The sequence below is a fragment of the Taudactylus pleione genome, unplaced genomic scaffold (assembly GCF_031769625.1).
Source record: "Taudactylus pleione unplaced genomic scaffold, aTauple2 ptg001990l, whole genome shotgun sequence".
Taxonomy (NCBI): domain Eukaryota; kingdom Metazoa; phylum Chordata; class Amphibia; order Anura; family Myobatrachidae; genus Taudactylus; species Taudactylus pleione.
The window spans coordinates 6,822,709-6,850,625 of record NW_028286386.1 but is presented as its reverse complement, the minus strand read 5'-3'; the positions used below and the strand labels follow the sequence as shown (position 1 = coordinate 6,850,625).

At 43.8% G+C, this 27,917-nt stretch overlaps 1 long non-coding RNA gene across 2 annotated transcripts; it reads left to right on the top strand.

Moving 5' to 3' along the window:
- The first annotated feature begins 53 nt into the window (after positions 1–53).
- Positions 54–27,623, top strand: LOC148435850 (uncharacterized). Of its 2 annotated transcripts, XR_015876518.1 has the most exons (4): positions 54–821; positions 1,073–1,156; positions 4,640–4,737; positions 26,568–27,623. It is a non-coding gene; the product is annotated as an uncharacterized LOC148435850 (long non-coding RNA). The 2 variants fall into 2 exon arrangements; XR_015876517.1 differs by having other exon boundaries at positions 54–1,156.
- The last annotated feature ends 294 nt before the right edge of the window (positions 27,624–27,917 follow it).

Here is a 27,917-nt window from a genome sequence, read left to right as displayed (position 1 = left end):
AACTTGTTAGAAGGAAGTGTTCAACCAAACCAGCAGCATAGTTGAGAGATCCCCTGCAGTAGTACCCTGGCGTCATGAAACTAGCAGCCAGTGTTATTATTAACCAGTTCATTCATGCATTATCACACACTTCCTAGTTCGCAGGAGTCTTCGCTTCAGTATAGTCTCAGTATAAGCACCTCCATGCGCCTATGTATCATGATTCTGATTCTAAGTTGCACGCTATGTTAATGCTGTGATTTAATTTAGTTTATTTCACTCCAATTAATGCGCATATGTCATGATAGTGTTTGTACAGTCACAGTTGCAATGCATAATTGCCTAATGCCTACTCTCCCACAACGGGCGAGAAGCTCCCAAAAATCGTGTGGCGCTCCAAGCCGCCTGAAAAAGATAGCAAGTCTCCCGCAACCAGCCGCCTACTTATAGTGTGAAGTGGGCGGTCTGGACGTCAGATGTCGTGCTGAATCGCGTCATCATAGTCACAGCCCCACTGTACAATGCCAGCAGGGTCGACCCGAGCCTTATATATTTGGTAAGCGAAGATAAGTTTTGGCGCCCCCTGGCAGAATTTGCACACACCAAAGGTGCGTGTGTGGGAGGTCCGAGGCAGAGCGCCTCTCCTACGAAGACGCCGACCAGGACCGGACCCCGCGTTGCCAGAAGCGCCCATGTGGTGTGGCGCGTCATCAGGCGACACGGCGGGCTCTCATTGGTGCTAGGCCACAGGTATTGCTCTCGCGCGGCACTAGGCCGCTGTGCTCTCTTACAGGGATTGTGACAAGGACCACCTGCCCATCAAGGGGACAAGAGCATACCCGGTAAGCGCATTCTGTGTTTGTGTGTTGCGATTATTGTGTGTTATATCCTCTACCGCCTCCTCCCCCCCTTTCCCTCCTCGGGCGTTTCCGTTCGGGTTGCACCCTGGTGCCTGGCACACGGGTGTAACCAGTCTGAGGCCAAAAGTGCCAATGATGACCATCCTCTAGTCCCCGTAAGGTCTGTCCGTTAGTCCGTAATTGAGGCCCCGAGGTCCTTTCTAGAGGCTCAGCGTGTCCGACCTATCTTACAGGGTAGACTGTCCTGGCGGCGTCGAACCAGAGAGACCAGGACCGGCGGTAGGAGTATCTTGGCGGAGAGCCACGGGGTGCGAGAGGTAAGTGGCATGCCACACCTGCACGGCAGCAGGCGCACACATTACACTGCCCCTTGCCCCTCTTACATTTGCACCCAACAAAGGAAAGGGGTGTGGTCTAATGGGAAAAGTCATAATCACAAGCGCCGCCCCGTAATTCCAATCATGCTGGGTACATGCCCAGTGCTCTTGGAGCTGCTGGGCATGCTCCCTGTCCCTTTCTCCAGTCAATAGATGCCGCATGCTTGCTCATGGCACCTATTCACCATCCCCCCCATCTGGGACACTTTGTCGCCAAAATAGGGATGGTTGGGAGGCATGCTAAAGGGAAGGTCTCAAAAGAAAAAGGCGTGGTCACACAATAGCATCCCCAATTCAGACTACATTACACCGCACATAGTGCCCGTGATTCACATTACACCATATTGTAGTATCCATTATTTATGTTCTGTCACACAGTAGTGCTCCTTTTACACAATGCCCACATTGGTGCCCCTTATACACAATGCCCACAGTAATAGTGCTCCTAATACAATGCCTCCAGTAGTAGTGCCCTTGTAAAATTGCCCCCAGTAGTAATGCCCCCTGTAAAAGTGCCCCCAGTAGTAGTGCCCCCAATAGTAATGCCCCTGTAAAATTGCCCCCAGTAAAAGTGCTCCCAGTAGTTAAGCCCCTGTAACAGTGCCCTTGTAAAATTGCCCCCAGTAGTAATGCTCCCTGTAATAATGCCCCAAGTAGCTAGCCCCCAGTAGTAGTGCCCCCAGTCGTAGTGCCCCTGTAAAATTGCCCCCAGTAGTAATGCCCCCTGTAAAAGTGCCTCCAGTAGTAACGCCCCTGTAAAAGTGCCTCCAGTAGTAACGCCCCTGTAAAAGTGCCCCCAGTAGTAAGGCCCCTGTAATAGCCGCACACACACAAAAAACAAACAAACAGAATGTTTACCTTAGTACAGGATACTACAAAATACTGTGCTGAGATCTACAGGCAGCTCAATGACACTACGGTATATAAACAACTCATGTCTGACCCTACATCAGGTTATTTGGATGAATTGATCCTTTCTTTACAAAAGGCAAACTCCTCGAACATCATTTCAAGTAAGACCATGAATGCATTGATTCAAATGAACCCTGTGGTTCCGTTATTGTATTCCTTACCGAAAGTGCACAAAAACCTTGCCTCCCCCCCAGGTAGACCAATAATTTTGGCTTGCAATTCATTGTACAGTTCAGTGTCCAAATATTTACACTTCTATCTGCAGCTGCTGATCCAAAATGAATCCACCTTTCTAAAGGATACAACTTCATTTCTATTGAAGCTACAACAACTCTCAGATCTGCTATCTACCTTGTTATTATGCACTATTGACGTAGTAAACTTATATACTAACATCCCACATCAAGAAGGACTGTTAGCGATGCAAGAATTTTTATTATCCAAAGATGATTACGCTGGTCCTCAAATACATTTTTTTAGAGTTATTAGAACTTACCCTAAGGAGAAACTATTTCTACTTTGATGGGAATTCTTTTCTGCAATTACAAGGTTGTAGTATGGGATCTAACGTATCACCTTCCCTGGCCAATATCTTTATGTTTAAAATAGAAAAACTCTTTATTTTTTGACAACCTGGAATTTTCTAAACACATGTTGTTTTTTATTAGTTATATTGACGACATTTTTGTTATTTGGTCGGGAACCACTGATTAATTTATTAAAACAATGGACAATATTAACGAACTACATCATTCAATTAAATTTACGTTTGTGCAGAACACACATAAAATCAACTTTTTGGATGTGGATATTACTTGGAATGGTAGCTCCTTAGAAACTAATCTTTATATAAAATCTACAGATAAAAATACCCTTCTTCATGCGGCCAGTCATTATCCTGTGGCTTTGAAAAAAAGAACTTCCATTTTCCCAACTCTTACGTATTAGACGGATTGTCAGTAATGAGGAGGAAGCTGTTAAACAGATGGATGTCATGAGTGCTTATCTAATTCACGCAATAGCAAGACCAAACAGCATAAGAACATGATCTTCGTAAATACGTTCAATGACGCCAGTGCCAATATTAATTCTTCCATCTAGAAATTTTGGCCTTTAGTGGCCACAGATCCACAGTTGAAAAAGCTGAATGGTTCCAGAATTATGCAAGGGTACCGGAGAGGTCCTAATCTCAAGGACCGTTTATTACCAGGTTTTTCTGTAGTACCTGAGGAGAGTAACTTTTTAACCAAAAAACCGGACTGTTATAAATGTTTGGGTTGTGCTACTTGCCAATATATGGAGACTGGCAATTATGTACTACGGTCCTAATTCAGAGCTGGACGCTCTGACACAGCTCGCCCTGAATCAGGGCCGGCCTTCTGTTTTTTTAGAGCGGCCTCCTGGCCGATCGCATAGCTATAGCGAGCGGCCATGATGATGGTTGCGATGGTCAAGACCATCACGACCATCGGACTTGTGACGAGACCCTTGTGGTAGGGTCTCGTTGCCGCAAGCCCTAGAGTGCTTTCGGCTCAAACAGAGCCGAAAGCACCGATGTCAGTGGGGCCGGCCCCAGATGGTAGGCGTTCACATGGGAATGCCACCGTTTGGGCAGCCACTCCCCCGGCCCGCCCACCGAGGGGGCCTGCTGTCACTCAACATCGACAGTTCGCCCCCTTTGGTACGAGATCCGGAGCGACGGTTTGCCCGTCGCTATCCAGGTCTCGCGCATACGCACGATGGAGCTGGCTTCGTCATGCGCATGCACACCGGGCCACCATCGACCCGCTTGCGAGCGTTCAGCGCTCGCGAGCGGGTCTGAATCAGGCCCTACATCCCTAATTCAGGACGTAAAAATTTACATTAAACATATACTTACCTGCACTAGCACTTTTGTTATCTACGTCAGTAGATGCCCCTGCGGCTTGGTCTACATTGGCATTGGCGTAGCCCAGCACCGCTCAGCCATCAGATTAGCCCTTAATGGAAGGGACTCGGATTAACCTGTGGCTCGCCACTTTAAGGAGTTCAAACATCCTCTTGCTACGTTGTGCTACAAACTTGTGGATCACATACCACTTTCTTCCATGGGGAGTGATAGAGAAAAATCTCTCTTATGTTTAGAGGCGAGATGGATACATTTAATGAATAGTGTGGCACCTTATGGCTTAAACGAGAATTTACATTTAGTATGTTTTTTGTAAATAACATGTCCTTTTATTTCAGATCTTCTTTCCGTGATCTAGTAGGGATGTATTTGTTATATATTGGTATTTTTGTCTTTTACTTTAAAATACATTGCCTGAATCTGATTAGCAACAGTTGGCTAAACGGGTTTCATCATTAGTGTTTTGCAAAATGCAGAGATACTCTTATCATGCTTGTATAGCTTTATATTTATAGCATGTTCGTTCTTATGCTTGGATTATCAAGTTTCTGGTTATCCACCATGTTATTTATACTACTTTTTATAAATTTTTATTGTTGGTGATGGTTTCCTTGTCACTATAGCAACACAGATGCCGCCCGTGGTGAGAGGACGTCTGCAGCGGGTCGCGGCACTATGACGTCACCTCCCCCGGCGCCGGCCTCCGGTTGTCTGCACATGGGTGAGTTCCCTTTTTCTTTGTCTATATATATGTATGTATTTTAGTGGTGTTGTTGGTCCCTGAGGAAAATCTCCAATAAAGGAGATTGAAACTTTGGCATACATCATGGCCTAGATTTGATTCTTTTATCTACATGCTTACAAGTCCTAAGAGTGCCGCCGATTCACACATTAATTCTATATACGGTGAGAGATCCCCGGGGAGGGCACCAAGGCACGGTATTTTACCAAGCTAATTAACCCCCAAGTTATCACAATATATATATATATATATATATATATACAGTCAGGTGCATAAATATTGGGACATTGACAGAATTTTCATATTTTGGCCTCTATTCACCACCACAATGGCTTTGAAATGAAACAAACAAGATGTGCTTTAACTGCAGACTTTCAGATTTAATTTGAGGGTAATTACATCCAAATCAGGTGAACGGTGTAGGAATTACAACGGTTTCTATATGTGCCTCCCACTTTTTAAGGGGCCAAAAGTAATGGGACTATCAACTCAGAATCTATTTCATGGACAGGTGTGGGCTATTCCCTCGTTATTTCATTATCAATTAAGCAGGTAAAAGGTCTGGAGTTGATTCTAGGTGTGACATTTGCATTTGGAATCAGTTGCTGTCAACTCTCAATATGAGATCCAAAGAGCTGTCACTATCAGTGAAGCAAGCCATCATTAGGCTGAAAAATCAAAACAAACCCATCAGAGAGATAGCAAAAACATTAGGGGCCTCATTCAGAGGCGTTCGTAGGATGCAAGCGGTCGTTCAGAAACAGGGCGGCCGCTTGCATCCTGAATGGCCGCCTCCATGTCGGTCGTTAGGCTGTAGGTTAACACCCACAGCTCTAACGACTGCTAAGGGAGATCATCGCGACCATCGGGGCTTATGACGAGACCCTAGGGTAGCTTCTCGTCAACCTTAAGCCCCAGGGAGCTTCCTGCTGTGTTTCAGCAGGAAGCTCCCCACTGACATCACTGACCAGATTAGAGATTGCCAAACAACATTAAAAAAGCCATTACAGTTCTGGAACAACATCCTATGGACAGATGAGACAAAGATCAACTTGTAACAGAGTGATGGGAAGAGAAGAGTATGGAGAAGGAAAGGAACTGCTCATGATCCAAAACATACCACCTCATCAGTGAAGCATGGTGGTGGTAGTGGCATGGCGTGGGCATGTATGGCTGCCAGTGTAACTGGTTCCCTTGTATTTATTGATGATGTGACTGCTGACAAAAGCAGCAGAATGAATTCTGAAGTGTTTCGGGCAATATTATATGCTCATTCAGTTAAATGCTTCAGAACTCATTGGACAGCGCTTCACAGTGCAGATGGACAATGATCCGAAGCATACTGCAAAAGCAACCAAATAGTTTTTTAAGGCTAAAAAGTGGAATGTTATGCAATGGCCAAGTCAATCCCCTGACCTGAATCCGATTGAGCATGCATTTCACTTGATGAAGACAAAACTGAAGGGAAAATGCCCCAAGAACAAGCAGGAACTGAAGACATTTGCAGTAGAGGCCTGGCAGAACATCACCAGGGATGAAACCCAGCGTCTAGTGATGTCTATGCGTTCCAGACTTTAGGCTGTAATTGCCTGCAAAGGATTTGCAACAAAGTATTAAAAAATGAAAGTTAGATTTAGGATTGTTTAGTTTGTCCCATTACTTTTGGCCCCTTAAATAGTGGGAGGCACATATAGAAACCGTTGTACTTCCTACACCGTTCACTTGATTTGGATGTAATTACCCTCAAATTAAATCTGAAAATCTGCAGTTAAAGCACATCTTGTTTGTATCATTTCAAAGCCATTGTGGTGGTGAATAGAGGCCAAAATATGAAAATTCTGTCAATGTCCCAATATTTATGCACCTGACTGTATGTATATATATATATATATATATATATATATATATATACACACACACATACTATATATATATATATATATCAGTCAAAAGTTTGGACACACCTTCTCATCAAATGGTTTTTGCTTATTTAAATTATTTTCAACATAGTAGATTAATACTGTTGAGTGGTCACAACAGTAGTCAAATGGTGGTGTCCACTGTGTACTAACCCTACCTCTGCACAACACAACTGATGGCCTCAAACACATTAAGAAGACAAGTAATTCCACAGATTGACTCTTTACAAGGCACAAAACCATTCCTGGAGACTCCCTCATGAAGCTGATTGAGAGAATGCCAAGAGTGTGCAAAGCTGTCATCCAAGCAAAAGGGGGCTACTTTGAGGAATCTAAAATATAAAACATATTTTGATTTGTTTAACACTTTTTTGTTTACAACATAATTCCATATGTGTTCTTTCAAAGTTTTGATGTCTTCAGTATTAATCTACTATGTTGAAAATAATTTAAATAAACAAAAACCATTGAATGAGAAGGTGTGTCCAAACTTTTGACTGGTACTATACAACGTTTCGGAACTTTAATGTCCATCGTCAGGGTCAAAATACATACAAAACGTGAAACTTATACCATGTTGCAGCCATTGCGTCAGATGTCTGGAAGACAGAAGCCCCCCTCTGGCGTCATCACCAGATGACTGTCGTCGTGGCAACTCTATAAACAAATCAACACATACCATCAGTTAGAAGTTAGCAAACGCAATAAGACAAAAAGAACATTGGGCCTGATTCAGCTTGAATCGCAGTTGCTAATACGCAAGCAATCGGACAATTGTTTCGCACTGCGCATGCATCCCAGTGCGCGTGCTTGAACCAGCCGCTGTGATCAGAACTGTGGGCCTGATTCAGACCCGGACGCAAGTGGGCGTTCGTTCGGCGTACGAGCGAAAAAATGAAAATTCAAGCGCTCGCTCGTATGTTCGCTCGCAGCTAATCTTCCGCCCCATACTCTCCCAACCCCTCCTCTAGCTAGCGAACGTTCAAAATAGCGACCGTCCGTCTCCTCTTTGGTTGCAGGGGACGCTTGCACAAGTCAAATCCGGAAGTGGGCCTGTCATTTTTCGATTGCTTGCTATTTCATTCTGCCAACATACTTGAATCGATTAATAGCAATCAGTATATTCATTAGCTTAATTGGTATTCACATCTTTGCAATCCGTTACAATGTCAATAAACTTTATTATTGTTCGTGTGTGTCATTCCTTCCGCAGAATACGTACGTTTGTACCAAGGGGATGGTTTTTCAAATTTTAAAGTTTGTTTGAATGCTACTATTGTTTTGCGTTTGTTTATATGCAGATTTTTCATCTTTATTATTATTATTTAAATTAGCTTACGCATGTCGCTGCATCAAGCCTATCAACTCACATTATATTTGTGGGGGTGTAAGTCACATGATTCATACAATAACCAATACAATGCTTTCTGTTAATTTTCAAAGTACATTAGCCAATCAAAATTTTTCTGGGACCTTTATTAAAACTGTTTTGTGTTGAAAAAATCATTGCCATCATGAGAGCCGCAGCATTTTGTCGTCTCGAACTCCTGGTCCTCACAGATGTGATGGACCAGAGAGTAACCGAGCATCCGGCCCCCATCACTAACCGCCGCAAGCGGCAAGCCTATGCGGAGGTGCGACGCCGGCTGCGTACCTTGGGCTACCGCCGCAATATCGGCCAGCTCGAAAGGCACTGGTCCGATCTCCACTGCAGATCCCCACGCCTTTTGGCAAATTTGCGGCTGCAAATTCAGGAAAGTAAGTGTATTTTTTAAACTTTTTAAATGTAAACATACCTGCGTGTGCATGTTTTCCGTATAGCCCTGTTTCTTTATTTTGGCCATACCTGCGTGTGCATGTTTTCCGTATAGCCCTGTTTCTTTATTTTGGCCATACCTGCGTGTGCATGTTTTCCGTATAGCCCTGTTTCTTTATTTTGGCCATACCTGCGTGTGCATGTTTTCCGTATAGCCCTGTTTCTTTATTTTGGCCATACCTGCGTGTGCATGTTTTCCGTATAGCCTTTTGTTTTTAAAAAAAAATTGTTTTTTTTTGTTTTTTGTTATAAAAATTAAATATGTACTAATATAAATTTGTCCAACTCATTTAGGGGCTGAGCGCAGACTTCGACGTCAACAAAATCGACGACATCGGGCTTGTCCCCTATCCCCCACTCCCTCCCAAACATCCTCTCCCCAACCTTCCGCAAATTCCCCCTCCACCCCAGACCTGGCAGGCAGTGATGCCCCTCCCTCTCATCCGATTCCCATCCCTCCAAATTCAAACTCCCCTCCACCCCCCCTATCTTTTCATCACCCTCCCCTCCACACCCCCCTATCTTTTCCTCACCCTCAACCTCCAGTCAAATTACCCCTCCTCCATCCGACCAGCACTGGCCCACCTCTGAGGAGGACGATATCGGGGCTCCTGGCCCAGGCAGCATAATGACCGGTATGTTTCCCTTTTAAACTATGGTTGCTTTTGAAATGTTTGTTTTTTTGTTGATGTTGTCCTTTTGCCTGTGCTGTTCAAAATTGTCAAGTTTTTCTAATGTTTTGGATATATATCTTTGTGCAACAATGTCTATGATGTTTTACCCTTACACATATGACACATGTCCAAACACTCACACTTGTGTCTTTCTTGTTTACGGTACCGACAAATGTAGTATTTTTGCGTAGTTGTCCCAATTGGTCTTTTTTGTTTTTTTTCTTTTGTTTTTGTATAGTCTGCTTTTTAAGTTGTTTGGTAACATATAAATTAAGGTGTCATTTTAGTAATCCACACATTTTTTGAACCCACAGAGGACCAGAGGCGGATGCAAGAAATGTTGGATGGCTTGCAGAGGTTGAGGGGCCATGTCATAGGCATTCTCGTGGTCCTGGATCATATGTTGGCGCTCCTGCGCCACTCATTTTTTGGATTTTCCACCCAGAAAATGTTTATACAAATAAAATTTATTTTGATTGATTAAAGTCTCATTCCTTTTCTGGAAATATTAGATTGTTGAACCTTACATAAGTCGACTATTGTAGCATGACTTTTTAAGTAATGTAAATTAGATTGTAGAAAGCTCAAGTAAGTATGTAAGCTGGCACATTAAACACCTAACAATACCAATAGGTTTGTAGGATTAACTGCAAATGTTTTTTTAATGTTTTTGTGGCTAATGTAAAAATCAATTAAAACCTGCTTAGGGCTAGATTAGAAAACATACTGATTCACCATAATACCTTTGGTGTTTGTTTTTAGCCACAAAGCAGGGTAAAATAATGTACAATTTAACACATTACAGGATTAGCCATTAAGCAAGTTTGCCATTTTAGGACCACGTTACACTTGCTTGTAATTTAAGAAGGAAATGTTTGTTTAATTTAAAAAACAATTTTAATGCACACAAATCATAAACACAAAGTGAATTGGCACAATCATTTCACACAGTGAAAACACACACAAAAATACAACCAACACCAAAAAGAACAAAATAACGACAACAATCAAGAACTGTTTGAAGAAGTAGCATGCCAACATGAATACACAAATGAGGCGAAGAAATCATTGTTCCCGAAGTTATATCCAATGTGTCCACATGAAGTCAATTTTTTGGATCAGGTAGTAGGCATCGTTTTTTAGGTTAATTTTATGGAATAAAAAACAAGAAAACACAAATTAAAATTGCCCATTAAAATCTTACATGTCTACATTGTGTCAATTAACTGTTTTTTGGAAAATAATTACCTACAAAATCGGGGCCGCCCCCCCACATACTGACCTCCGACCAACCTCGGGGGGCCATCCCCAGGCAAGGCATCCTCTGGCTGCATTGGGACACCACTCCTTATGGCGATGTTGTGAAAGATCCCACACAGGACCACAATTTTAGAAACCATAGCCGGCAAATACATGAGTTCGCCACCAGAGCGGTGGAGGCATCTGAATCGGCCTTTTAAAAGGCCAATACAGCGCTCCACCACCTGCCTGGTGGCTGTAAGTGCGGAATTATACTCACTTTGTGGCCCTGGTGTGGGAGCCAAATAAGGAGTGAGCAGCCAGGGCGTGCAAGGGTAACCACTGTCTCCTGTGAAAAAACAAACATCAGGACCATTGTGTAACAAGCTTTGCATTGGTTGCAACAGAAGGTGTCAACTTACCCAGAAGCCACGCATCACCAGCTTGTAGGTTGTCTAATTTGTGCCAAATCCCTGATTGCCGGATGACGAAGGAATCATGTGCACTGCCGCGGAATTTGGCATTCAGGGACAGGATCTGGAGGGAGGCATCACATACCACCATTACATTCAGTGAATGAAAGTGCTTGCGGTTCCTAAAAATAGCCTCCAGCCTTGCTGGAGGCTGAAGTGGTATGTGAGTGCCATCCACAACCCCTATGATGTGTGGGAAGCCAGCTATTTGGTAAAAATTGGCCTTCGCCACATTAAGGGTACCCATATCCAATGGCATTTTAATAAAATGATGGAGGTGTTTGAAAAGGGCCTCCATCACTGCCCTCAGGATCCTTGAAAAGGAGGATTGGGATATTCCCGCAACTATTCCCACAGTGGTTTGAAAGGATCCTGAGCCACAGAAATGTAACACTGACATTAATTGCGTAAGTGGTGGTATTGCTGTAGGACTTTCAATTTGCCGTTCAAGATCATTCTCTATTAATGAGAGAGTGTCTATGATGATTTGTGGCGGCAGACGGTATCGCCTTAATACCTCATCATCTGGCATTCCAAAAAGGGTGACACGTGTTCGAAATATCTGGGGCCTTGCACACCTACGAGACCTACGCCTGGGACGAAGTTGAGGTTGGTCGGGTTCTGGAACCATGGCCAAGATAATACGACCAACATCAACCTGAAATGGTAAGCCAGGTAGTGATTGTTTTAGACAAATGTGTTAAGAAAAATATACTTATCTTTTCTCAGAAATCCAAAGATGCTTACAGGCCTGGGACGTGTCATGTGCAGAACACTCTACATTTCAAAATTAGAAAATATGTTTAAGATTCATTAAATAAAATATGATTGTAAACAAATTGTTTTCGTGAAAAAATAAAGAAGGGAGCACACATTAGTTCAGAAAATACTACGCTACATTTAGTGTTAAGACATGATTTTACACTCAAAATTTATAAAAAAATTACTTCGCTAAATAGTACGCTACTTTTACAGTTAAAACAAGACACAATAGTTCACTAAATAGTATGCTACTTTTACAGTTAAAACAAGACACATTAGTTCGCTAAATAGTACATTACTTTTACAGTTAAAACAAGATACATTAGTTCGCTAAATAGTACGCTACTTTTACAGTTAAAACAAGACACATTAGTTTGCTAAATAGTACGCTACTTTTACAGTTAAAACAAGACACATTAGTTCGCTAAATAGTACGGTACATTTAGTGGTAAGACATGATTGCTCCCAGAAAATAAACAACATTACTTTGCAAAACATATACTAAGAACAACACATCTAATTTGTAAAATCATGAAAACAAAAACACTTACCAAAAACAGACAAATATCCCAAAGTTCAAAAACTTCACTGGGGCAATGCCAAAATAACTGTAAACCAAAATAAAAATATATTACAAACATTTGTAAACTATTGACTATTATTTTTTATGGTGGTTTTATAAAATACTTACTCAAAAAATCACAAAAAAAAACCAAACAATAAAAAAAAAAAACGGAAAATAAAGAAGCTAGAAATAAACAAAAAAACAGCTCCAAAAATTTCCTCCTACTCAGTCAACCGCAAAACCTCAAAAATACTCCTACACCAAACCTCCAACAAACAACATGCCACATCGACTCCAGTCACACCAAGCCATAAATAGTCTTTATTTTCCCGCTCAAATTAAGGACGGACAATATGAGCGCACAGTCAATGATGCGGCCGAATAATGCTGACGCATGTATAAAAACATCACGGAAAAGCCAAATCGGTCTGCTGTAGTGAGTCCAAAATGACTACAGAGCAGCAAAGCACTGGCCAAGAGGCGCCAGGTAAGTATTTCTCTTTTTTGGGCAAAAGGATACTGTTTAACAATAATTTAGCAAAAATTTTACATTATAAATTTTAATCCCGTTTTAAAAAAAGGTGTTGAGGATGCCATGGAAGAGGCTGCTGGGCCTAGTAGGCCAACTAAACCCCCCCAAAAAATGGCAGCCACAATTCACAAGAAAGGAGATGGAGGTTTTGGTGCAAATGTGCAATGACAACCTGCCACAGGCAGCAAGGAATATGGGTGCAAGCCAGAAATGGAAAATGTGGGATGACATAGCCAGTGGTGTCAATAGGGTGGGTGATTTTGAACGTTCAACCCGGGAGGTCAAATGCCGGTACGTAAAAACTACATTTTAGTAAAAAGTGTTTACAGGTCCAAATACTGCAGGAATAATGCCAACTTTTTACCCCACAGATGGAGCAACTTCAAATATCGTCTTAATCAAAAACTGGCTGATAGGGCTAGGCATGCAGGGGGGACAGGTGGGGGTCCCACCCCTGTGTCACTGGAGCTCACAGATTTGGAGGAGCTGGGTGTGCAGGATGAGGAGATGTTTGGCGTGTCGAACATGGATACCGACATGCCAGACTTTGCGGCTCCTCATGTTGCCCCAGGTAAATGTTGTAATGTTAACAACTCAGAAATGTGTTTGGGACAATATCTAGATTATAATGTCACTCTTTTCTCCTTTTTCTCACAGAGACACAGGCGGATGAGTCTGCTCCAGAGGGGAGCTTTGGCCACAGAATTTCTGCTGGCTCGGCTGGGGACCCTGTGGCAGACAGTCCAGGGCATTCCCCCTCGCAGACAGTGGGCCTCCTCACTGATCTCAATATTAAAACGGATCAGCAGACCGAGATCCTGCTGAGGATGGACGCCAATCTGCTACGGGTGGCGGACGTCCTGGAGCAAAGTGCTGCGGCCAACGTGACCATTGCTAAAGCCCTGGCGGAAAATACTGCGGCCAACGTGCGAATAGCAAATGCCTTGGAGCAGCTCGTTCGCCTGCACATGTTGGAGCCGGCCTCCCTTCCTGCCGGAACATCAGGACCCTCCACCTCTGGCACAACAACAGCCATCTCTCCAAATGTGCCTAGCCCTATGCCTAGTCCAGAGGCCTCAACATCTGCCTCTGGCCAGGCCAGCAGAAGGACATCCCGGACCCGTTCAGGCTCCCTCCCTACCCCGGCCAAAAGGCGATGACAGCACTGGCTAATTTTCCCACAATCCTTCTCAGTGTTTGCCCCATATTCCTTAATGCCCAAAACCTCCCTCTCCTTGTGCATTTTTTAATAATTGTGTTTGTTTGTGGATTTCAAATGCCACTTATTTTGTTTGTGTGTTTTTAAAATCATTTGTTATTTGTTTTTACGTTATCATTTTTTTTTTATTTCCCCAAAATTTTTTTACAAAAACAAAAAATAAAATAATGTTGAAAATCTGCACAATTCTATTGTTAATTTATTCCAAAACTGGTTAAAAGGTAATCCCGCAAACAATACAACGGAAATCTAAACATTTTTTATGTAAAAAAAAAACAAGGGTTAAAAACAATTTATGAGTTTTAAAGCAAAAAACAAAAGGACAATTGTTTTCTTGGCCCCTAAAAAATGAAGAAAAACAACAAACCTGCGTACAATATTGTTGCCCTAAAAAAAAAAAAAAAAATTTGGCAAAAACGCAAATGTAAAATAAATTTGTAAGCTAATTGATTGTCTAACCCAGAAATTATCAGCTGAGTAGTTCACCTGCGTACGGTTTTTTGCTACTAAAAAAGGATATTGGCTAAACACCTTACAAGCATTTTTGCAATTCAAAACTGATTGTTTTTGAGGCCTCAATTGATAAATCGGAAAACCATCGGGAAGGACGAAGAGACCATCGTCATTGCGGTAGAGAATACCAGACCACAAGCTGAGCGAGCAGTTTGAATGGAAAGTGGATCAGACAGTGACGTAACCCTTCTTCCGTTCACATTGGCCGTTCGCATCAGATAATTTATGTACGCCCAAAAAACGCCTCGACACGCCTGCGTTTTCCCATCTCCACCCTCGTCCCCGCCCCAAAACGGACAGTTCTGTCAATCACATTTGACATGTCACTTCCTCTTCGCTATTCGACGAACGACTGAAAAAATGATCGCAATCAGCCGTACGCACATGCGCACTGTTACACCGACGCATGCGTGGTTTAACAACATCGGATGACTACGGGCGTACGACCGCTTACGAGCGGCTCTGAATGAGGGCCTGTGTTCACAGCAGCTACTCAGACCCATCGCAGAGTGATTGACAGAAAGTGCCATTTGTGGGTGGTGACGGGGGGGGGTTGACCGAACGTAGGCGTGCCAGTGCATTTGCATGCTGTTTCAGGGGCGTGCATAAATTATTCACTGTGATGCCATACGCAGTGTGAGGTCTCATAGCGTGCATGGCTGTTAGCAATTCCTGAGTAAGGTCAGGGCTTGTGCATGTGTAAGTATGAGTCCGATGGTACTCGATTGTACCGATGGTTTTGCTATTTTGCTAAGTATTACGAATGTGCGTATGGTAAATGGGCGTCTTATGTGGTGCCGAGTTTGCATTGTGATTGCAGTGGTTTGGCTTGCTATTGCATTTGAACTGCGTACTTACGCAGTATTGCGATCCTTAGAGAATCAGGTCCATAGTACAAAATATCAGCAAAAGTAGCAAGTGCTGGATAATCCAAGCCAGCAAGCACATACAATTAATAATATTGCCACAATATAAAGCTCAATCACATACAATATTCTGAATCGGGGAAATATTGTTAGTAAGCACCTAAAGAAATTACAATAAGGTGAAATTATATATCCCTCCAAGATGCAGCACTCCAAGTAAATGAATACATTGCTGACATCAATCAAGCCAGTGAGATTGTTTTGGTGATCAAATTGGAAGATTGTGGGATGTGGGAACCACATAACTGCTCAAACCTCAGTTGCACAGACTGCATGTGTGTATTCCAATGAGCACACAATTCTGTGAATTAGCAGCTCCACCATTTTGTGAGTGACAGCAATCTCATTCTGTGAGAGTGCTGAATCTGCAGTTAACCACAGGGTGTGATGGCATACCATATATGTATTGCGCAAGGAACTGGTCCATTAAGGCGTCAGCCTTAATGATCATAATTTCATTGCTGTTTGAAGTTTGAGTGGCAGAAAATCAATAGGTTTTGTGAATTTTCAGATCATGTCTAAGCAGCCTTAATGGGACATGTGAAACCGTAAGGTTTTTTGTCTATGGAATTTCCTAGCTTTTTTAAAATGTATTAACTATCAGGGTTTGGATGAGCAAACTGGGCCACCTGCAGGGGAGAAGGGCAACAAAATGGTACACTAACGCAGGTGGAAGATGGGCCAGCACACAGGAAGTTGATTTGGGAGGTGCAGAGTGCGAGACAGCTGTAGGCATGTGGGGTAGCAGCAGCAGTGGTGCAGTGCAAAGGGGGCATCAGTGGGCAACAGAGGTCTCACTAGTAGTGCATATGCACCTGAGAAGATAAAATCAGTAAGTCACAGATGCACGAATGCAGCAGTGAGATCCATCTACGCATCTGTTAACAATTGAATGTGTAAAAAAAAAAAGCATAGCCCCACCCCCACACTGGTTGTGCTACATACAGGGGACAAACGAGGTAGGGGTCCCCCATATGAAGCACAACCAGCACCAGACCTTTGACAACCAGTCCTGGTTGCCAAAATACGGGGGACAATTGACGTAGGTGTTCCCCGTATTTAGCGCAACCAGCACTGGGCTCGGTCCTGGTTCTGGAAATACAGGGGGATAAAAATGACAAATGCAATGCAAAAGACAATATATATATATATTCATACACAACACAAATCATCCCAGCACCCACCACCCATGGGTGCTAGGGATAGACCCGGGCTATCAGCCTGGGCCTGGGGTGCCCTGGAGAGGGGGTCCCCAACTCCCATGGGATCCCTGGCCTGGGCTGACTAGCAGTCAGGGGTGATGCTTCGGCTGGTGAAAGGGCTCCCCTGGCTGTGGCATCACCCCTTCTGGGAAATATGGGGGGGCCCTATGCATTTTTATCCCCCTGTATTTCCAGAACCAGGACCGGCTCAGAGTCCTGTGCTGGTTGCACTAAATACGGGGGACCCCTACGTCATTTGTCCCCTGTATTTTGGCAACCAGGACAGGTTCTGAAAAGCCTGGTGCTGGTTGTGCTTAATACAGGGGACCCCTATGTCGTTTGTCCCCTGTATTTAGCACAACCAGTACTTGGGCTCCAAAGCCCGGTGCTGGTTGTTTTCTGGGGGGCGGGGCCACGCCATTTTTTTTTCTATTAAACACAGGAGCAGGTATCATGGATCCGAGCCTGCATTCTGTGTGCTGCTACCTCCCCCACCATCTGCGCTGCCGCTAAAGCCAGCTAACGCCCGCTAACCCCTCGCGCCTTTCCACCGGCTCCCGCTGCAGCTAACACCAGCTTCTTTCCCCCGAGCCCACCACTGCTAAAGCCCACAAACGACGGCCATCTTTGTGCACCCAAGTGAAGCCATAGTTATTACACCTGCTGGAAGCTGCTACTGTGGCTGTGCAACAAGTTGAAAAGTCCTATCTCTACAATGGCGCATTCTAGAGGTAATAGTTTAAAAACTGTAACTTTCTAATTTACCTGAACCCCAAAAGCAGTACCCTGGCACAATAGCTACCTAATAAAACAAACCCCAAGTCTAAGGCCCTCATTCAGAGCCGCTCGTTAGCAGCAGTACGCTCGTAGCGTTCCGATGTTGTGAAACCACGCATGCGCCGCTGTTACACAGTGCATGTGCGAACGGCTGATTGCGATCTTTTTTTAAGTCGTTCATCGAATAGCGAACAGGAAGTGACATGTAAAATGTGATTGACAGAACAGGCCGTTTTTGGGCGGTGATGGGGGTGGAGATGGGAAAACGCAGGCGTGTCGAGGCATTTTGTGGGCGTCCCTAAATTATCTCATGCGAACGGCAAATGTGATCGGAACGAGTCATACGTCACTGTCTGATCCACTTTCCGTTCAAACTGCTCGCACAGCTTGTGGTCTGGTATACTCTACCACAATGTCGATGGTCTCGTCCTCCTCCCCGTGCCTCTTCGATGTTTCATCGATTTATCAATTTTAGCCAGAAAAGCAATCAACTTTGATTAGAAAACTTGCTTGTAATGTGTTTAGCAACTAGTTTTTTTTTTGTAGCACAAAACCGTACGCAGGTGAAATACTCAGCTGCTAATTTCTGGATTAGACAATCAATTAGCATACCATTTTGTTTTTTTATTTTGGATTTATAATTTTGGTTTTATGTTATTGCAAGAATATTGTCATCATGTTTGTGTTTTTGCCACATTTTTAATGTTCCCGGAAATTTCTCATCCATTTTGTTATGGAAAAGTGTTCCTTTAAACTCCTAAATGGTTTTTAACCCTTTGGAATCTGAATTAAAATTAATTTATTTTTTTTTGCTTTTTTGGGGACGGGATTACCTAAAAACCATTTTTAGAATAATGTCACAATACAGTGGAGAAGATTTTTAATTGTTTTTATTTTTTACACACATTTTTATATTTTCATGTGCATTTGCCAGTTTGCAGGTCTGGCTAACGTAAAAAAAAATTACAAAATAAAAAAAAAAACATGAGTGGCATTTGGCCAAAATAAAATAACACACATTAAAAACAATTCACAAGAAAGGAGAGGGAAGTTTTGGCCCTTAAGGAATATGGGGCAAGCACAGAAGGATTGTGGGAAAATTAGCCAGTGCTGTCATCGCTTTTTGCCCCGTTTGGCTGGGGTAGGGTGGGAGCCTGACCGGAATGGGATGTCCTTTGGCTGGCCTGTCCAGAGGCAGATGTTGTGGCCTCTGGACTAGGAAGAGGGCTAGGCACATTTGGAGGGATGGCTGTTGTTGTGCCAGAGGAGGAGTATCCTGATGTTCCGGCAGGAAGGGAGGCCGGCTCCACCATGTGATGGTGAACGAGCTGCTCCAGGGCATTTGCAATTCGGATGTTGGCCCTGGTATTTTCCGCCAGGGCCTGACCAATGGTCACGTTGGCCGCAGCATTTTGCTCCATGGCCTCCGCCACCCGTAGCAGACTGGCGTCCATCCTTTGCAGAATCTCCGTGTGGTGATCCGATTTAAAATTGAGATCCGTGAGGAGGGCCACTGCCTGCAAGGGGGATTGCCCTGGACTGGCTTCTGCCAGGTCCCCAGCCGGATCTACTGCTTCCTCCCCTGCAGAGCCAGCACAAATTCTGCGGCCAAGGCTCCCCTCTGGAGCAGACTCATCCGCCTGTGTCTCTGTGAGAAAAATGAGAAAAGAGGAACATTACAATCTACATATTGTCACAAACACATTTCTGAGTTGTTAACATAACAACATTTACCTGGGACAACATGAGGAGCCGCAAAGTCTGGCATGTCCGTATCCATGTTGGACACGCCAAACACCTCCTCATACTGCACACACCCCTGTGCCAGCTCTTCCAAGTCATTTAGCTCCAATGACACAGGGGTGGGACCCCCACCTGTCCCCCTTGCATGCCTAACCCTCTCTGCCAGTTTTTGTTTCAGCCGATATTTATAATCGGTCCATCTGTGGGTGAAAAAAATTGCATTATTCCTGCAGTATTTGGGCCTGTAACCCCTTTTATTAAAAATGTAGTTTTTACGTACCGGCGTTTGACATCCCAGGGTAGACGTTCAAACTCACCCACCCTATTGACAGCACTGGCTATCTCCTCCCACATTTTCCACTTCTGGCTTGCACCCATATTCCGATCTGCCTGTGGCAGGGTGTCAACACACATTTGTACCAAAACCTCCATCTCCTTTCTTGTGAATTGTGGCTGCCTTTTTTTTTTGGTTTCTTTTGTTGGCATACTCGGCCCAGCAGCCTCTTCCATGGCATCCTCCACACCTTTTTAAAAAACATTTTTTACATTTAGATGTCCAACTTTCTCTAAATTCAGGTTCTAAATAATCCTTTAATCATAAAGAGACAAGTACTTACCGGGCGCCTCTTGGCCATCGTTTTGCTGGTCTGTAGCCATTTTGAGCCAAACAACTTGAACTACACCAGACCGTTTTAGATTTTCCGTGACGTATTTATACATGCGTCCTTATTTTTGGTACGCATCATTGTGCGCTCCTATGATCCGTCCTTAATTTGAGCGGGAAAATTAAGACTAGTTATGGCTATGGGCGACTCGAGTCGAGGTGGCGGGTGTTGATTGTTGGAGGTATCGTGTGTAGTAGTGGATTGTTGGCGGGATTAGTGGTTTGAGGAGGAGTTGGTGATTGGGTTTTTTTTGGTATTTTCCGTTCGCTTTTTTTTCTTGTGGATATTTTGTTTGTTGGTTTTTTTTTGAGTAAGTATTTTTTACAAGTCCTTTAAAAAATAAGGGATCTACAAACCTAATTTATTAATTTTTTTTGTTATTGTTTTTTTGAGTTATTTTGGCTGGGCCCCATTGAAGTTTTTGGACTGTGACTTATTGTTTGACTTTTGGTAAGTTTGTATTTTTTCATTATTTTCAGAATTTGATGTGTTGGTCTTCGCATATATTTTGATCATTAATGTCTTATTTATATTTTTATCTATCATGTATTAACACTAAATATAGCGTAAGGTTTTGGCAAATATATTTCCTTGGTTTTTCCATGTAAAAATGCGAACTATTTAGCGCACTAATGTTTCCTTATTCTCCATGTAAAAATGCGAACTATTTAGCGCACTAATGTTTCCTTATTCTCCATGTAAAAATGCAAACTATTTAGCGCACTAATGTTTCCTTATTCTCCATGTAAAAATGCAAACTATTTAGCGCACTAATGTTTCCTTATTCTCCGAGTAAAAATGCAAACTATTTAGCGCACTAATGTTTCCTTATTCTCCATGTAAAAATGCGAACTATTTAGCGCACTAATGTTTTTTTTGGTATAAATTTGGCCATTCAATGTAGGGTGCATTTTCAAAATAATGTGTGCTCCCCCCTATCTTTTAACACATTTTTGGTATTTTTAAAGAATCAAATATGGCCCCCAAAAAATCTAACCTGAATTTCAAATTTGGAAATGTAGGATGGTGCACTCATGACAATACCCCGGCATGTAAGCATCTTTGGATTTTTCGCCTAAGATAAGTATATTTTTGATTTTACATTTTCAACAAACATTAACTACCTGGCTTCCCATTTCAGGTTGATGTTGGTCGCATTGTTTTGGCCATGCTTCCGGAACCCGACCAACGTCAACCTCGTCCCAGGTGTAGGCATCGTAGGCGTGCAAGGCCCAAGATATATAGAACACGTGTCACCCTTTTTGGAATGCCCGATGATGAGGTTTTAAGACGATACCGTCTTCCTCCACAAATCATCATAGACACTCTCTCATTAATAGAGAGTGATCTGGAGCGGCAAATTGACAGTCCTACAGCAATACCACCACTTACGCAATTAATGGCGGTGTTACATTTCTGTGCCTCAGGATCCTTTCAAACCACTGTGGGAATAGTGGCCGGAATCTCCCAATCCTCATTTTCAAGGATCCTGAGGGCCGTGATGGAGGCCCATTTCAAGCACCTCCATCATTTTATTAACATGCCATTGGATATGGGTTCCCTTAGTGTGGCGAAGGCCAATTTTTACCAAATAGCTGGCTTCCCACACATCATAGGGGTTGTGGATGGTACTCACATACCACTTCAGCCTCCAGCACGGCTGGAGGCCATTTTTAGGAACCGAAAGCACTATCACTCACTGAATGTAATGGTGGTATGTGATGCCTCCCTCCAGATCCTGTCCCTAAATGCAAAATTACCCGGGAGTGCACATGACTCATTCGTCATCCGGCAATCAGGGATTTGGCATAAATTAAACAACCTACAAGCTGGTGATGCGTGGCTTCTGGGTAAGTGGAGACCTTTAGTTGAAACCAATGCAAAGCTTGATACACAGTGATCCTGATTGTTGTGTTTGTTTTTTCACAGGAGACAGTGGCTACCCTTGCACGCCCTGGCTGCTCACTCCTCATTTGGCTTCCACACCAGGGCCACAAAGTGAGTATAATTCCTCACTTACAGCCACCAGGCAGGTGGTGGAGCACTGTATTGGCCTTTTAAAAGGCCGATTCAGATGCCTCCACCGCTCTGGTGGCGAACTCATGTATTTGCCAGCTATGGTTTCTAAAATTGTGGTCCTGTGTGGGATCTTTCACAACATCGCCATAAGGAGTGGTGTCCCAATGCAGCCAGAAGATGCCTTGCCTGAGGATGGCCCCCCGAGGTTGGTCGGAGGTCAGGATGTGGGGGGGGCATACACGATGATGTGGTGGCCCGTTTTTTCAGGTAATTATTGTCAAACATTAACTTTATTGACACAATGTCGACATGTACCATTGTAATGTTCCTTTTTGAAATTCATTTTTTAATTTTAACTTTTGTCTTCCTTTACACACCTCGACAAAACGATGCCTACTACCTGCTCCACTAAATTGTGTACATGTGGCCACATTGGATCTTACTTTGGAATCAATTATTTAATCGCCTCATTTGTGGCTTTATGTTGTCCTGCTACTTATTTCATCAGTTCTTGATTTTTATTTATTTTTTGGCTTTTGGTGTTGGGTTTTTTGGGGATTGTCTTATCACTGTGAATTGCTTGACACAATTCACTTTCTGTATGTGTTTGGTGTGTATTAAATTTTTGTTTGACATTAAAAAGACTGTTTTTCACTAAATTCTAGTCACGTGTAACCTGGCACAAAAAAGGCCAACTTTCGTAATGCCTAATCCTGTAATGTCTGAAATGTTTATGTGTTTGAACTTGCTTTTTGGCTTATCAAAAACCTCAAAGGTATTATGTTGAATCAGTAGGTTTAAAAAACTAGGCCTAAGCTGTTTTTAGAAAAAAAATACATTACACACCCAAAGAAAAACAAGAAAATGTTTGATTTGTTAATAACCTATTGGTATGTTGAGGTGTTTAATGTGGCAGCTTACATACTACCTAGCGCTTTGTACAATATAATTTACCTTACTTTAAAGAACATGATCAAATAGTGGACTTATGGAAGATTAAACAACGTAATTGTTTCAGACAATGAATGAGACTCGTTAAAATGCAACGCATTTTTAATTGCAATACAATAATTTACCACAAAAAAACAAGGCAAACCAAAATTTAACGCCGAAGGGCCGCCGCCATGTGGTCAAGGACCACAAACATGGCAATCATGTGGCCACGCAAGGCGGCCAAACCTTCCTGGATACAATGCATCCGCCTCTGGTCCTCTGTTGGAAAAAACAAAGAGAAAAAAACAAACCTTACATTAGAAGTTTAAAAAACCAATTCCGCCCCCAAAAAAAGTGTAAACAAAGATCCAGTTGTGATGAAAAAAACAAAGTAATGGAAAATGCAAAGATGGCAGAAATACTAAATTACAAATGAACACACAAAAAGGCAACCACAAACAATAAGAAGTACCCTTGTTAGCGTAAACAATAACTACCCAAGTATGAGTGTTTTGACATGTGTGATATGTATCATGGCTAAAAAAACAATACATTGTCTCTCAAAATAAAAAGGTAAACATGACAAATGGAAAAATTTATAACAGGGAAACCTACCGGTCATTGGGAATTGGGGGTTTGTAGGCCCTACATCCTCCTCTTCCTCAGAGGTGGGACAGTGACGTAGGCTCCATGGAGGGGAGATCTGGGAGCAGCTTGATGGCGATGAAAAGCGCCGGGGGGGGGGGAGGGGAGGGTGAAGAAAAGAGAAGGGGGGAGTGGAGTCGGGAATTTGTGGGGGGCTCCAAATTCCAGAGGGAGGTGCCTCAGGAAGTGGTCGGTCAGGGGTGGAGGGGGAATTGGGAGAAAGTTGAGGAGTGTCTGCTGTGCTGGGTGTTGGACTGAGGGCCCGAGCCCGGCGTCTGTGCCTGCGGCGATGGCGGATTCTGCGTTCAGACCCTAAATGAGTAGCGGAAAATGATTGTCATTTTTTTTGGGGTGGGGGGGTTGGGCCACAAATTAACAACTACACAAATGTTAGAACATTTAAAACATGCACACGCAGGCCTTCCCAGAAAATAACAACAGGGCTAGACTGAAAACATGCACACGCAGGCCTTTCCAGAAAATCACAACAGGGCTAGACTGAAAACATGCACACGCAGGCCTTTCCAAAAAATAACAACAGGGCTAGACTGAAAACATGCACACGTAGATAGGGCTGCAAAAAAAGGAAGGAAACAAAACAAACAAATACTTACTTTCAGCTATCCGCTGTCTAAAACAGGCCAGCAAGCGTGGTGTGCGGCGGCGCAGATCCGACCACCTGCGCTCGAGCTGCCCGATCTGTCGGCGTGAGCCGAAGGAGCGCAGGCGGCGGTGAACCCCCGCATAGGCGGATCGCTTCTGGCGGTTGCTGATGGGGGGAAGCTGGCTGGTGATCCGCCAGTCCATCACCTCCGTTAGGACCAAAAGCTCCCGCCTGGTAAACGCGGAGGCTCTCATGATGACAATGGTTGATTTTTAAAAAAACTGTTTTAATAAAGGCCAGAGAAAAAATTTGATTGGCTAATGTAGTTGGTAAATTAACAGGAACCATTCTATTGGTTAGTGTATGAGTCATGTGTCCTCCAGGCTAAAAAATATAATGTGAGTTATGATAGGCTTGATGCAGTGACATTCGTAAGGTAATTTAAATAAAGAAATGAAAAAACTAAAATATGCCTAGCACAAACACAGGAAAACAAGAGGATCATTGGTTCAAACATGTATTTTTTAGAAAGTTACACATTGTTGAAACCGTACGTATTCTGCTGGAAAAATGACACACGGACAAGATTAAAGTTTATTGAAAATGAAAAAAAAACGGATTGCAAACATGTGAAGAGCAATTAAGCTAATTAATATATTGATTGGCATGAAACGATTAAAGTAGGTATGCAGAATGAATGAGCAGGTAATCGAAATCTGACAGGCCCACTTCCAGTTTGGACTTGTGCGAGCGTTCCCTGCAACCAAATTGGGAGATGGACGGTCGCAATTTTGCTCGCTCGTTAGCTAGAGGAGGGGTTGGGAGACTTTGGGGCGGAAGAATAGCTACGAGCGAACTTTGGAGCGAGCGCTGGAATTTACATTTTCTCGCTCGTTCGGTGAACGAGCGTACTGCCGTTTACGAGCGGCTCTGAATCAGGCCCTAAATTCCACCCCTACCCTGAGTTTTGCTTTCCCAAAAAAAACCCATAGACTACAGCAGAAAAGTGGTCCTAATTGAGAATGTCATTAAAAAGTGACAGTTGGAGTTTTAGATAATTTTTAATGTTTTTGCCCTGAAATTTGGCATGCAGCACCCAGTGACAGTTCTACCCGGCCATGCCACATTTCAGATCAGTACCTCTAATAGCTTTTGAGGTGTAGCCCCTTGAACACCATGCCCCCCCTCCGAATTCTTTATGGAGAAATCCGTTTTTTTAGATGCAGCCTTAATATAAGGGCCCTTATAATACACCCCATAATTACCATCTGAGATAAAAGATAAGAGGGGCAGAACCGACAGGTGGCAGCTGCCGGGGGAGAGCACGGAAGCTTTGAGACCCTTACACTATTTGCTGCACACGGAACATCAGCCGCAGGTGAGAGCCACGAGCACCAGCCGTGGGTGAGAGTCACGAGCACGAAAGAGTGAGTGCTTGAACAAGCGTGCAGGTCTCGGGTGGGAGCCGAGTCCTACATAACATCTACCGCCCAGGAAAAATACCATCCTGGTTATTTTCAAGTGTTATAGGATTTCCTCTGGAACAAACACTTACCTTTTTAGACGTAGTACATTGTGCCATGAATGCTGGGTCCCTGCAAGCAGGGCCAGCTCTAGGGGTGTTTGGTCGAACAGGGGCGCCACCCATAGAGGGCACATCCCTCCCCAACATCCCGATTTCCGCGGGACAGTACTGTCCCGCTGTTCCACGCGTGGGCCGAAGTGGCCCACAGGTGGTCAAATCGAGAGGTTGGGGACCCCCATCGCCGCGGCAGTGCCGGAGTCTGAATGGATGCTGCGTGCATGTGCGCGGCATCCATTCGGTGACGGGAGAGGGCTGGGGGAAGCCCAGCTAGTGAGGCTCCCCAACCTGACGTTGTTTGGAGGCGTGCCCCCATTTGCCCGCAGGTCCGGTAAGCCAATGTTACTTTGCATGTATAGACTTTACATCGTGGAACGGTATAGAAGTCCTTTTTGAGGAGATCGTATTTTTAAAAGGAGATTATATTTTTTGAAGTTTTGTTTTAATTAAAGATTGCTTTTATGGAAAAACAGCATTTTTACATTTTCTCTGGTCTATTACCAGCACTATCATCAGATATATAGACATTTTGGTTTTATCATCCAGTGTTTTTACTGAGGAGTACAGCTTTATTTTGTTCAGGAAGATCATCATTTTATATACACTGAACTTGTTTGTTTTTTGAATATTATAATCGCAGTGTTTACACCCTTTTTATCACCAGAAAAATGGCGCCCCCGGGCACAAGTATAGAGGGGAGGCTGCCACATGGGCACAGTAGTGCATCGGTTCTGGGTGCAAGGTCTGTGGAGCATGGGAGCCATGTATACCACAAACCCTGCAGCTATTATAGATACGCCACTGACTACGCCCCTCTCATTGTCCCAGTTTGTGGGTGTGTGGAAGGGAGTTCCTTATGTTCATGAGCATCAGCCACAACTATATTACACTAACACAAAAGTCCACTTTTGCTAGGGAAAGAAAACATAGATCCATAGAAGATTTATAATAATGGTGCATTTTATTAAATACTCAGCATTTTCTGTTTCTGTAACATTTAGGTATAAGATGCCTCATTTAACCCCAGCCACACAGCAATCAGTAACTTTTACTCCTTGACAAAGTCCGAAAGGCAGAAACGCGTTGGAGTCTCTTCCACAACCACATGCAAACCATGAACAAGCTCCGAGACTAGCTCACACGCCTGCAGACACGCTCAGCAGCCACCCGGGCAGCATCCACCCCCGGCTACGTACGAGCGCCGCACTGTCCAGCCGACAAAGGACATGGGCAGCGTCCACGTGCGTGGCCGCGTCTTAAGCTGACCGACCCAAGCACGGTAACCACAGTAACCAGGTCAGCACCCCTGGCAAGCACGCATCCCGGCAACGTCAGCGACTCAGCACCCCAAGCACCACAACCAGGCTGTAGCACGCAGGCGGCACATACAGCGGAACAGCCACGATGATCAGGGCAGACACCCACGGCAGTCACTGCAGTGACCTACGGACTACACCAGTGCCTCCCTGTACACCTAGCAAGAGACAGGCAACCAGCACTCACTCAACAGTGACAGCTATCCACCGGGACCCAGAGGACCGCTTACCTACCAGTATGTATATCCTGCACACCTACTGTGGGACGCCACAGTACACACACACATAGAGAGGGACTGCACGGAGCACATCCCTGCAACCACTCGGTCCCTAACACTGTTGGCCATAGGTCTAGCAAGGGGTAACGTGTAAGTTGCACGGAAAGTAGACACCCTGAAGGGCCTACTTAAATCCCCCACCCAGTCGGCACTCCTTCCCTAAGACTTCCTCATACCAACCTACCAAGGACTGCTTGAACCCACACCATGGGGTACACGTATACGTTTAGAACTTTTATGCATGCCTGAAACTTTTATGAACGTTGGAACATTATGTAATGACTCACTGCTGAGCGGGTCCTCTCCACACACTGCAAGTTTAATTTAATTTTGTACACCCCAATTAAAGATATTTTCACTGAACCCTTCCCAGTCTGGTCTGTACACCACTCCACACATACACACACATACCCCAATCAACACCACACCACACCTTGAGCACCTGTTATCCTCTTCTATAAGATGCAGCACTTACTGGGTGACACTTTAATGCTGTTGTTTTCATATAATGCATCTAAAGCAGAAATGAAAGCCGACTAATAAATTAGCTACAGTATACTTTCAAATTGCCTTATCTCACAGTATATTAATGTGGATCTCTGTACTAGGGGCCTGATTCAGAGCCGGACGCTCTGACCAGAGCGCTCGCTCTGAATCAGGGCCCTCCTCCATTAAAATGGAGCGTCCTCCTGGACGCTCGTATAGCTGTGGGTCACCACCCACAGCATATACAAGCGTCCAAAAAGATGGTTGCGAT